Raw genomic sequence first — 9,755 nt, forward strand, 5'->3', positions numbered from 1 at the left:
CCCTGCCTTTGTGCTCATTGCTTTAGAGATGTACAGCCCGGGAAATATGCCTGTATTCTCACTGTGGCTGTAACCTGCATTTCCCTAACAGCTCATGCTGTCCGCATCTTTTCTTTCACGTGCTTATTGGCTGTCTGTTTCTCTAGCTACAGATGATTGGGCTTCTGCGTGAGAATGAAAATACTTAGTAGCAGAGGCCAGTAAGTTAAAAAGGAGACATAAAGGGTAGAGAAAGGAAGGGAGGAGGATACTTAATAGGTTGATATTGTATATATGTAATTACAATAATTGTAATGGGGAGGTAATATGATGGAGAATGGAATTTCAAATGGGAAAGTGTGGGGGTGGGGAGGGAGGGAATTACCATGGGATATATTTTATAATCATGGAAAACGTTACTAAAAATTTATATATATAAAAAAAAGAAAATGTCTTTCCAATAGTCTACCCATTTTTTATAAGATGCATTGTAAGAAGTCTTGTTATGTTCTAGATGTCAGCCATGTGCTGTCCATAAAAGCTTCCCCCACCCCTGGCCTGCCCTCTCTTTTAATATCCTTTGAAGCGCACAGGTGTATAGTGTTGACTGTGAGCTTTTTCTTCTGTGGCTTATGCTGTTGTATCAGATGTGAGAAATGTGAATGGTCAAGTTTCTTTGAGAAAGTTTCCAGTGCAGCTTCCATATCAATCTGTGCTGCACACTTGTGGGTGGCCATGCAGCTGTCCAGGGTGTCCAGCAGGGCTTGTTGGAGAGAGCCTCTTTTCCTTCTTTCTTTCTTTTTCTTTCTTTTTTTTTTTTTTGTTTTGTTTTTCGAGGTAGGGTCTCACTCTAGCCCAGGCTGACCTGGAATTCACTATGAAGTCTCAGGGTAGCCTCGAACTCATGGCAATCCTCCTACCTCTGCCTCCCGAGTGCTGGGATTAAAGGTGTGCACCACCATGCCCGGTGAGAGCCTCTTTTATTGTTGGATTGATTCTGACAGATTTGGTTTCTGAGTTCTCTTTCTGTCCTTGGATCTCTTTGTCCATCTTTACACAAATATTTTAGTTGAACTTAGTAGTAAGTAATAAGTTGAGTGACACCTTTAGTCCCTATTCAATTTTACTTTGTGTTCATTTTTATGAGAAGTCTTACTGTGTAGCCTAGGCTATCTTTGAATTTGTAATCCTCCTCCCTCAACTTCTGAGTGCTGGAATTACAAACATATTCCACCATGCTAATAGGTGTGTGTTGTTCATGTTCATGGGTGCGCATGCATGTGGAGGTCAGAGGGCAAAGTTGGGTGTCTTCCTTAATTGCTCTCCAACTTGTTTTTGAGACAAGGTCTCTCACTGAACCTGGAACTCACAAAATTAGCCAGACTAGCAAGCCCCAGGGCCTCAAACACAGGCCCTCATACTTGCACAGCAAGCACTTTACTGAGCTGTCTCTCAGGCGTATAAAATTTATTTTGTAAAATTGCTTTTATAGTAATAAGAAAGTGTCTGGTGACCATCCGGGCCACAGTCTCCCAGGTGAGCCACCACTGGCCCCAGTGTGTGTCCTGACTCCATTTCGCATCGTCACCCCTCTCACGGGCTGCCAGGGACTCTGAATATGTCAGGAATCGCCCTCAGCAGACGTGCCCAGGAGAGGAGAGTGTGGGGGCAAGACCGCCCCTTTGGGTTTGTGGCCGTCCCAACAATGAATCCTGACGGCATTATGAACTGAGAGCGTGCCATCCGGGAAAGAAGGGACTCCATGGGACGGAGGCTTGTTCAAGCTACGAATGTTTTCCAAAGACGACTATCCGTCTTCACCACCGAAATGTCAATTGGAGCCACCACGATTTCTCGCCATCACAATCCAGCAGCTCTTATTAGGAATATGGGAACTTCTGAATGAACCAAAGATCCAAGACCCAGCTCAAGCAGAGGCCTACACAATCTACTGCCAAAACTGAGTGGCATATGAAAAAAGGGTTCGAGCATAAGTGAAGAAGTTGGCCCCCTCATGAGCAGCAGCCCCAAGGCTCCATGACAAGGCAGGGACTGGCTTGGCAAGAACTGGTTTACAACCTTTCACAGATAAGTAAGTTGCTCTGTACGGTTACTAGTTGCCGGGAGGCTGGGCAGGCTCCATTTTCCATTTCCGCCACTGGCATACAGTCCTCGATTCGCTGAATTCCCCAGGTTTTCATACAGCGTCTCTTCCTTCGGTCTTTTGTACTTTTGATTGTTATGTAAAACTTCCTTTCATTTTAATATTGATGCCGGTATTTTGACTGCTATAAAATGATAAGCTTTTGTACTTGGGTAAGCCCCTAGGGGCTAGTTCACTTGCTGCGATGCAGGCATGCTTCACACTGTGGAGAGCTCTCTGGCCTCCAGCTGCCTGTGACAGATCCACAGTCCTCCCTCCCCGCCCTCGTCCTCCTCCACCTGGGCTGCTGCTTAAGAGCCTCAGATCCAGAGTCAGCCAGCGCCTCCATTCGGCACCACTTCCTTTGTGTTTCCATGGCGCCTTGTCTGTGTTGCTGATTAGAGTAAATAAACTGTTTATATATAGAAAAAGAAGAACGTTTCTATTTCTGGGACGTCTACATTTTAATTCTTTCATCACTGCAAAAAGTACATATTTACCAAAGAAGACAAAGAAAATATAGACAAGAGAAGTTTTCACTCTGGAAAATCTGTTTTAGTTGGACTGAAAGTGTAGGTGTTTCTCACCATCGATAATGAAACTATTAGAACTATTTTGAGATACAGCCTCACATGTCTTTGTAAGGTATAAATTAGAGAGCTGAGTGTGATGGTACTTGCCTGTAATCCTAGAACTTGGGTGGTAGAGGAATACTTGAATCTGGGCCAACAGGCTTTGCAAGCAAGTGCTTTAACCATTGAGCAATCTTCCCAGCCCCTCTTGCCTGTTTTTCTTTCTGAGAAGACAGTTAAATGTTACGTGCTGCTCCTATATCCTAGGACCTTTGTAAACTCATTACTTCCAGGAGATTTTCGGGAGATCATGTGGTATGCTGTACGGAGATGGTTTGAGGGTGATAGACAGTGATTTATTTCTTCCCAGCCCGGTGTCCCCACCTGGGCTGAGCCTCCAGTGTATGGCTGAGGAAGGCAAGAGCAGACCCCTGCCCTGACCCGTGGGAGAGTGCATTCAGTCACCATGAAGTGTGGTGGTAGTTCTAAGGTTTTTGTAGATGTTCTTGATTAGATTACAGAAATTTCTAGTTCTGTCTGGTCTGCAGGAGGAGACCAAGGAGTTGCAACTGCTAACTACTTTGTTGGATCCTTGCACAAAAGAGTGCACATGAATTCTGTTGTATAGTAGGGTTTTGTATAAATGTCCCCTTCCTACATTTGGTAATTTTACCATGGCTCTGTTAGGTTTTGTCATTCAAAGGCACATGAAGAGTTTATTGGAACAATACTATTTTGCAGCTTTTTTTACATCTAAAATTATTTCAAAATACAAGCTGTGGTGGTTTGATTCAGGTGTCCCCCATAAACTTAGGTGTTCTGAATGCTAGGTTCCCAGTTGATGGAGATTTGGGAATTAATACCTTTTGGAGGCAGTGCATTGTTGGGGGCAGGCTTATGGGTGTTATAGCCAGTTTCCCCATGCTAGGGCTTGGCACACTCTCCTATTGCTGATGTCCACCTTATGTTGGCCAGGGGGTGATGTCCACTTTCTGCTCATGCCATAATTTTCCCTGCCATCATGGAGCTTCCCCCCTTGAGCCTATAAGCCAAAATAAACCTCTTTTTTCCCACAAGCTTCTCTTGGTTGGGTGATGTATGCCAGAAATGTGAACCTGACTACAAGAAAGACTTAATATAAAACTAGCCCAGGCCTGGTGATTGATGCCTGTTCTCCCAGCTACTCAGGAGTCTGAGGCAGGAGAATTGTACATTCAAGATCAACCTGGTCACCTTAGTGAGACCGTGTCTTGAAATAAAAGAATAAAAAAATGAGCTTAGAGGCTGGGGTGATTGCTCAATGGTTAAAGACAGTTGCTTGCAAAGCCTACCATTATGGGTTTGATTGCCCAGCACCCATGTAAAGCCAGACTCATAAAGTGGCACATGCATTGGAGCTTGTGTGCAGTGGAAAGAGGCCTTGGAGCATCCATATCCATCCATTCATTTTTCTCTCTCTAATTAAAATATTAAAAAATAAATGAAAGCTTGGGGGAAGGAGTTGGAGAGTTGGTACAGTGGTTAAGCATGTTTCTTGTGCAAGCACAAGGGCCTGAGACTATCCAAGTTCAAATCTCCAGGACCATGTGAAACAGATGGGTGTGGCTATACACATTTATAACCCAGTCCTGGGGAATGAAGATCAGAAAATGTCTGGGGCTCCTGACCATCAAGCTCTGGAATCAGTAAGAGACTCTGTCACAACGAAAAGCAGACTGGTAAGTGAATGAGAGGGGACAACCGGGGGCTCTCAAAGCACCACAGGTGAGTCCATGGACCACATCAGCATGTGCATCACACATTCCACACACTATAGACCTGCAAAAAACAAACAAACAAAAAAACCACAGCTGGGGATTTAACTCAGTGGTAGAGTGCTTGCCAAGCATCTATGAGGCCTTGGGTTCAATTTTGAGTACTGCTAAAACCATAAAATTAAATTAAAATACTAATCAAGTTGGGCTTTTTATGGGCAGCATAGCTGAGTTGTATCCAACTCTCTCTCTCTCTCTCTCTCTCTCTTTTGTTTTTCTTTGTTTATTTTTTTTGTTTCGAGGTAGTGTCATGTTCTGATCCAGACTGACCTGGAATTCATTATATAGTCTCAGGGTGGCCTTGAACTCACAACGATCCTCCTACCTCTGCCTCCTGAGTGCTTGGAACTAAAGGCGTGTACCATCATGCCTGGCTGAGTTGTTTCCGTAATCCCACTGGCTGTGTACCTTTTGCCCATTGGTGTGTGGTCACTTGGGTGTGACTGTTATCCTCATTCACACTCTGTCCTCCAGCTCGCTTGTTATGTCTGGTTTGTTCTTTGTTTAGTTGGGGCCAGGGAAAGACAGAAAGCTGGGGGCGGGGGGGGGGGCATGTGGAGAAGACAGCAGGCAGGAGGCGGAGAGAGGGGAGGGGGGGCATGTGGAGAAGACAGCAGGCAGGAGGCGGAGAGAGGGGAGGGGCTGGGGACCAGAAGTAACCTTCAAGTCACGCCCAGTGGTCCGCTTTCTCCAGCAAGGCCTGACCCTTTGAAGCTTTCAGCACCTTCCAAAGTGATGCCACCGGCTGGGGACAAAGCCTCCAACAGCGACAGTTAGACCATAGCACACAGCCTGTCTTCAGCTGCCTCGTACATTTTATTCTTCCCACATCACAATCCCTGCAATACTTTGCTATTACTTTTATTACTAGGATTAAGTTTTACATATTGTTGTAGTCAGGTTCACATTGCTGGTAGAAATCACCCAACCAAGAGCAGCTTGTGAGAAAAAGAGGTTTATGTTGCCTTACAGGCTCGAGGGGAAGCTCCACGATGGCAGGGGGAAACAATGGCATGAGCAGAGGGTGAACATCACCCTCTGGCCCACATAAGGTAGACAACAGGAACAGGAGAGTGTGCCAAACATTGGCTCGGGGAAACACTCTAACACCCATGAGCCCACCACCACCAGTACACTGCCTCCAGGAGGCGTTAATTCCCACATCTCCATCAGCTGGGAACCTAGCATTCAGAACACCTAAGTTTATGGGGTATACCTGAATCAAATGACCACACTTATCATTTGCACATCAATTTGTGATCATGACCCTCAGGGGTGTAGCTGCAGGGCAGCAAGTACATTTGCGGTGTCGGGCAGCTCCATTACCCCCTCCACCCCACCTTCATCCACTTCAGAAAAATTTTATGATACTAGTTATTAAATATATTTTTGTTTATTTTATTTATTTATTTGAGAATAACACAAAGAGAGAAAGAGACAGAGATAGAGAATGGGCACGCCAGAGCCTCCAGCCACTGCAAGTGAACTCCAGACACGTGCTCCCCCTTGTGCATCTGGCTAACATGGGTCCTGGGGAATCAAGCCTCGAACTGGGGTCCTTAGGTTTCACAGGCAACCACTTAACTGCTAAGCCAACTCTCCAGCCCAGATACTAGTTTTTGAAGGGTTATCTATCTTCTAGTGTGGCCTTAAGCCAGAGATGGTTGGTCGCCCATGTGGCTTCCGTTACAAAGGCCGTGAGTCCAGTGTGGGCTCACACTTATTCTAGGCACCATAGCTCTGCAGGGCTGGGAGGACCACTGGGCACTTCCTTTCACTCCGCATGCTCTGCAGTGGGAGCACTCCCACCTCTGGCATGTGCACAGATGTCTTCTTTCAAAGGATTCTCTGCTCACCTTTCCCGCCAGCCCTCTGCACCAGCTTTGACCAGCTTCTCCGCGCCGTTTTCCCACTGTTCATTTGAACCCAGTGTTTGGTTTGCCTCCAGCTGTTTTTAAGAGATTTAAGGATGTTGTGTGGATGGCTGTTTCCTGCACATTTCTTCTGTTTGGGGTTCTTTGGGCTCCTGAGCTCTGTGTATTTACACTGTGTGTGGCATTTGGGTAAACATCTATACACCTACTGAGTCAAGCAATGGTGGCGCGTGCACACCTCCCATAGCACGCGTGAATCTCTGCATTGTTAGTGAGGTGAAGGAGCTAAACCAGATAAAAGTGTGTTGAATGAACCCGTTGGCAGAAGAGAGCTCATGGAGTCCTGGAGAAGGGGGCAGGCAAAGATTGATTGCAGGGACATGAGAGACCGTTGCTGGGAAAGGACATGGTTTTGTGATCATGGAACTGTTCGCATAAGAGAAGCATGTCCCCCAGAGGTGTTCCTAGTTGGGGCTTGCACAACCAGCCGGTAGGGGGAGCTCTCCAGCCCGGTCCTCATCTGGCTGTGTCTGAAGCTGGAGGTGGAACCTCCCTCTGTCTGGGCCTGGAGTCTGCGCAGCAGGATCTGCTGGTGTCCAGGCCCAGCTGGTCCATACCTGGACAAAGGTGGAGATCAAGTGTCGGGCATTAGGATTGCATCGGCTTGGATCTGATCTGCATCCCTGTGCTGCTGTGAGCTGTTTTTTAGTAAGTGATCTTCCCGTGTCCTCGTGAAATACCTGGTACCAAGTGCCAGAGAGTGTGCAGACCTCTGCAGATGCCAGCAGCCCCCGTGCTGCCTGGCCACGGGGAGGTGCGCAGCACACACCTCTGAGGGTGCCAGATAGGCAGCTGCTTAACCCAAGTGTGGCCGACTCTGAGTTGGTCTCTCAGCCATTAGAATAAGAAAAAAACTAAAACAAACAAAAACAGCAGAAGGAAGCTGATGACACAGCCAGTGTCCTAGGCTGTTCCCCTCCCTGACACCCTGACATCTGAACCTCATATCTTGATGAATGGGAGGACTTGACCCCCCCCCCCCAAACAATTCCGGTGCCTTCTTATATTCCTGTGTGCCAGCTGCCCTTCCTGACTTTGGTCTTAGGACTTTCTCTGGTTTGAAAATGTTCTTTCCCAAGGTGGCAATGGCCATGTGTGGGCACGTTTGTCACCCGCCCTCACTGACGGAAGGTGTTAGCCACCTGACATTAATGCCCGGAACTTTTGGGGAGAAGTTCCCAGCCTGGGGAATTCTACACTGAGTGGAGATTGCTGTGTTGGGAACCAAGGTGTTTCTGCTGACCTGGGTTCCTGCTTGCAGCCTGGCCAGGTGGCACCTGTACCCCAAACCCCATCATTTCTTCCCATGTGAGTGTATAACCTCCCCCCACCCGTTTTAACCATACTGCTTAGGGAGAGAAACAGTCAATTTTTTTTTTTTCAGAAAAACTGGCTCCCTCAGTATATGCAAGGAAAGAGAAAAAAAATGTTTTGATTGGAAAAGGCAGGGTGAGACGGAAGTGGTGGTGCATGCCTTTAATCCTAGTGCTCGGGGCAGGGAAGGGAGCAGAGGCAGGAGGATTGCCATGAGTTCAAGGCCACTCTGAGACTACATAATGAATTCCAGGTCAGCCTGGCTAGAGCAAGACCCTACCTTGAAACACCAAAAACAAAACAAAACAAAACAGGCAGGGTGGTACTTAGTTAGAGCCCACCTTCTTGATGCCAGCAAGAGCTTACATACCCACAGGGCACTCTCTCCAGACCCATGTATCACTTTGTGCATTTGGCTTTACATGAGTCCTGTTAAGCTTTGCAAGAAAGTGCCCTTAACCACTGAGCAATTTCTCCAGCCCTAGGGGCACTTTGTCTTGGTGTATGGGGTTGGTGCCCTATCCTGGTTGTGCTGCGTACTCTCACCCTAAACTCAGGGTCAACTCTGCTGTTCATCTGTAGGCTTCCTGACCTTCGCATCAATTTACCATTAGCAAATGGTCATAGTCCACTCAGCTGCCTCTGGAAGTTGAAGATCAAATGCAAAGCAAGTTTAATTCCCTCTCTCCCTCTCATCCTTTGACTCCTAGAGCAGTAATTCCCAGTGATGGGAATTTTGCACTCAGAGAACATTTGGCAATATGTAGAGACAGTTTTGGTTGTTGGTTGTGAAAACTGGGGGTGGGTGGAAGGTAGGTGCATTTGGTGGAAACTTGTTCCCACCCTGCCACTGTTGTCCACATCTTTCCCTGGATTCACACTTGTGTGGGAGCACTTCCATTCCTGCACTGGATTACACATGGTGTCTGCACTCCAGTGTGCCTACCGCATCCCACTGAGAAACTGTCCATTTACTGATTTTCTTGAAGAGCATCTCAAGAGTTCTCATTTCCATTCCAGAGATGGCTTGTTTCCAGGATGTCCTCATGTCAAACCATTCTTGCATTCCTGAGACAAGTCAGCTTGGTTTGCACGTTATGTACTTATTGGATGTGTGCTGTGACTTGACTCGCACTTCTGTGAGGATGCCCCGAGGCTTGTTTCTTGAAACTTTGACCATGCTTGGAAAATGCCAAGGTGCTCCCTTGCTGTGATCAGAAACAATGTAAGTGGAGCTGGAGAGACAGCTTAGCGGTTAAGGCACATGCCTGCAAAGCCTAAAGACCCAGGTTCGATTCTCCAGGTCCCATGTAAGCCAGATGCACAAGGGGGCACACATATCTGGAGTTCGTTTGTAGTGGCTGGAGGCCCTGGTGTGCCCATTCTCACACTCCTCTCACCCTCTCTCTCTCTCTCTCTCTGCGTCGCTAATAAATAACAATAAAATCTTTAAAAAAAATAATAAAATATTTTTAAAAAAGAAACAATGTAAGTGGTACTGAGACTGTCGTTTTTGGAAATCTGGGAATCCCTATGGGCCCTCCGGGATGATTGCATTTTCTTATTATTTTATGTAATCTTAAAATTATTCCTCTCTCCTGTGGTCAGTTTGGGTTCATTATCCACTCTATCTAGGTCTCTCTCTCTCTCTCTCTCTCAGTGGAGATAGTATTAATGCTTCCTACAGTTTACATCCTGTGCTCTCCTCTCTGAATGGGAGAGCTTTTCCTCCACTGATGTAACGGGCATGCCACGGCTTCGCTGTTGTTACACGCCAAGTTCATGTGTGCACAGGGCACTGTACTGGAGCCTGAGGTCTGTGCTGCGGCCCTTCTCCTTGGTTTTGGTTCTGCTACATGTGTTTGCCAGGTCTCCAGAGCCTGAGGGGAATACAGGTGAGGGACTTAATTCATAACAGTGGAGGCTGATCTGTCCCATGATGTGCCACCTGCAGGCTGGAGAGCTGGCACGACTGGCCATGTCATTCGGTATATAAATC

The 9,755-nt window shown here is 46.9% G+C and overlaps 1 pseudogene; it reads left to right on the plus strand.

Moving 5' to 3' along the window:
• Nucleotides 1-1,591: 1,591 nt before the first annotated feature.
• On the plus strand, nt 1,592-1,997 carry LOC123461722 (annotated as a pseudogene).
• Nucleotides 1,998-9,755: the final 7,758 nt, after the last annotated feature.

The sequence above is a fragment of the Jaculus jaculus genome, chromosome 6 (genome assembly GCF_020740685.1).
Source record: "Jaculus jaculus isolate mJacJac1 chromosome 6, mJacJac1.mat.Y.cur, whole genome shotgun sequence".
Classification (NCBI taxonomy): domain Eukaryota; kingdom Metazoa; phylum Chordata; class Mammalia; order Rodentia; family Dipodidae; genus Jaculus; species Jaculus jaculus.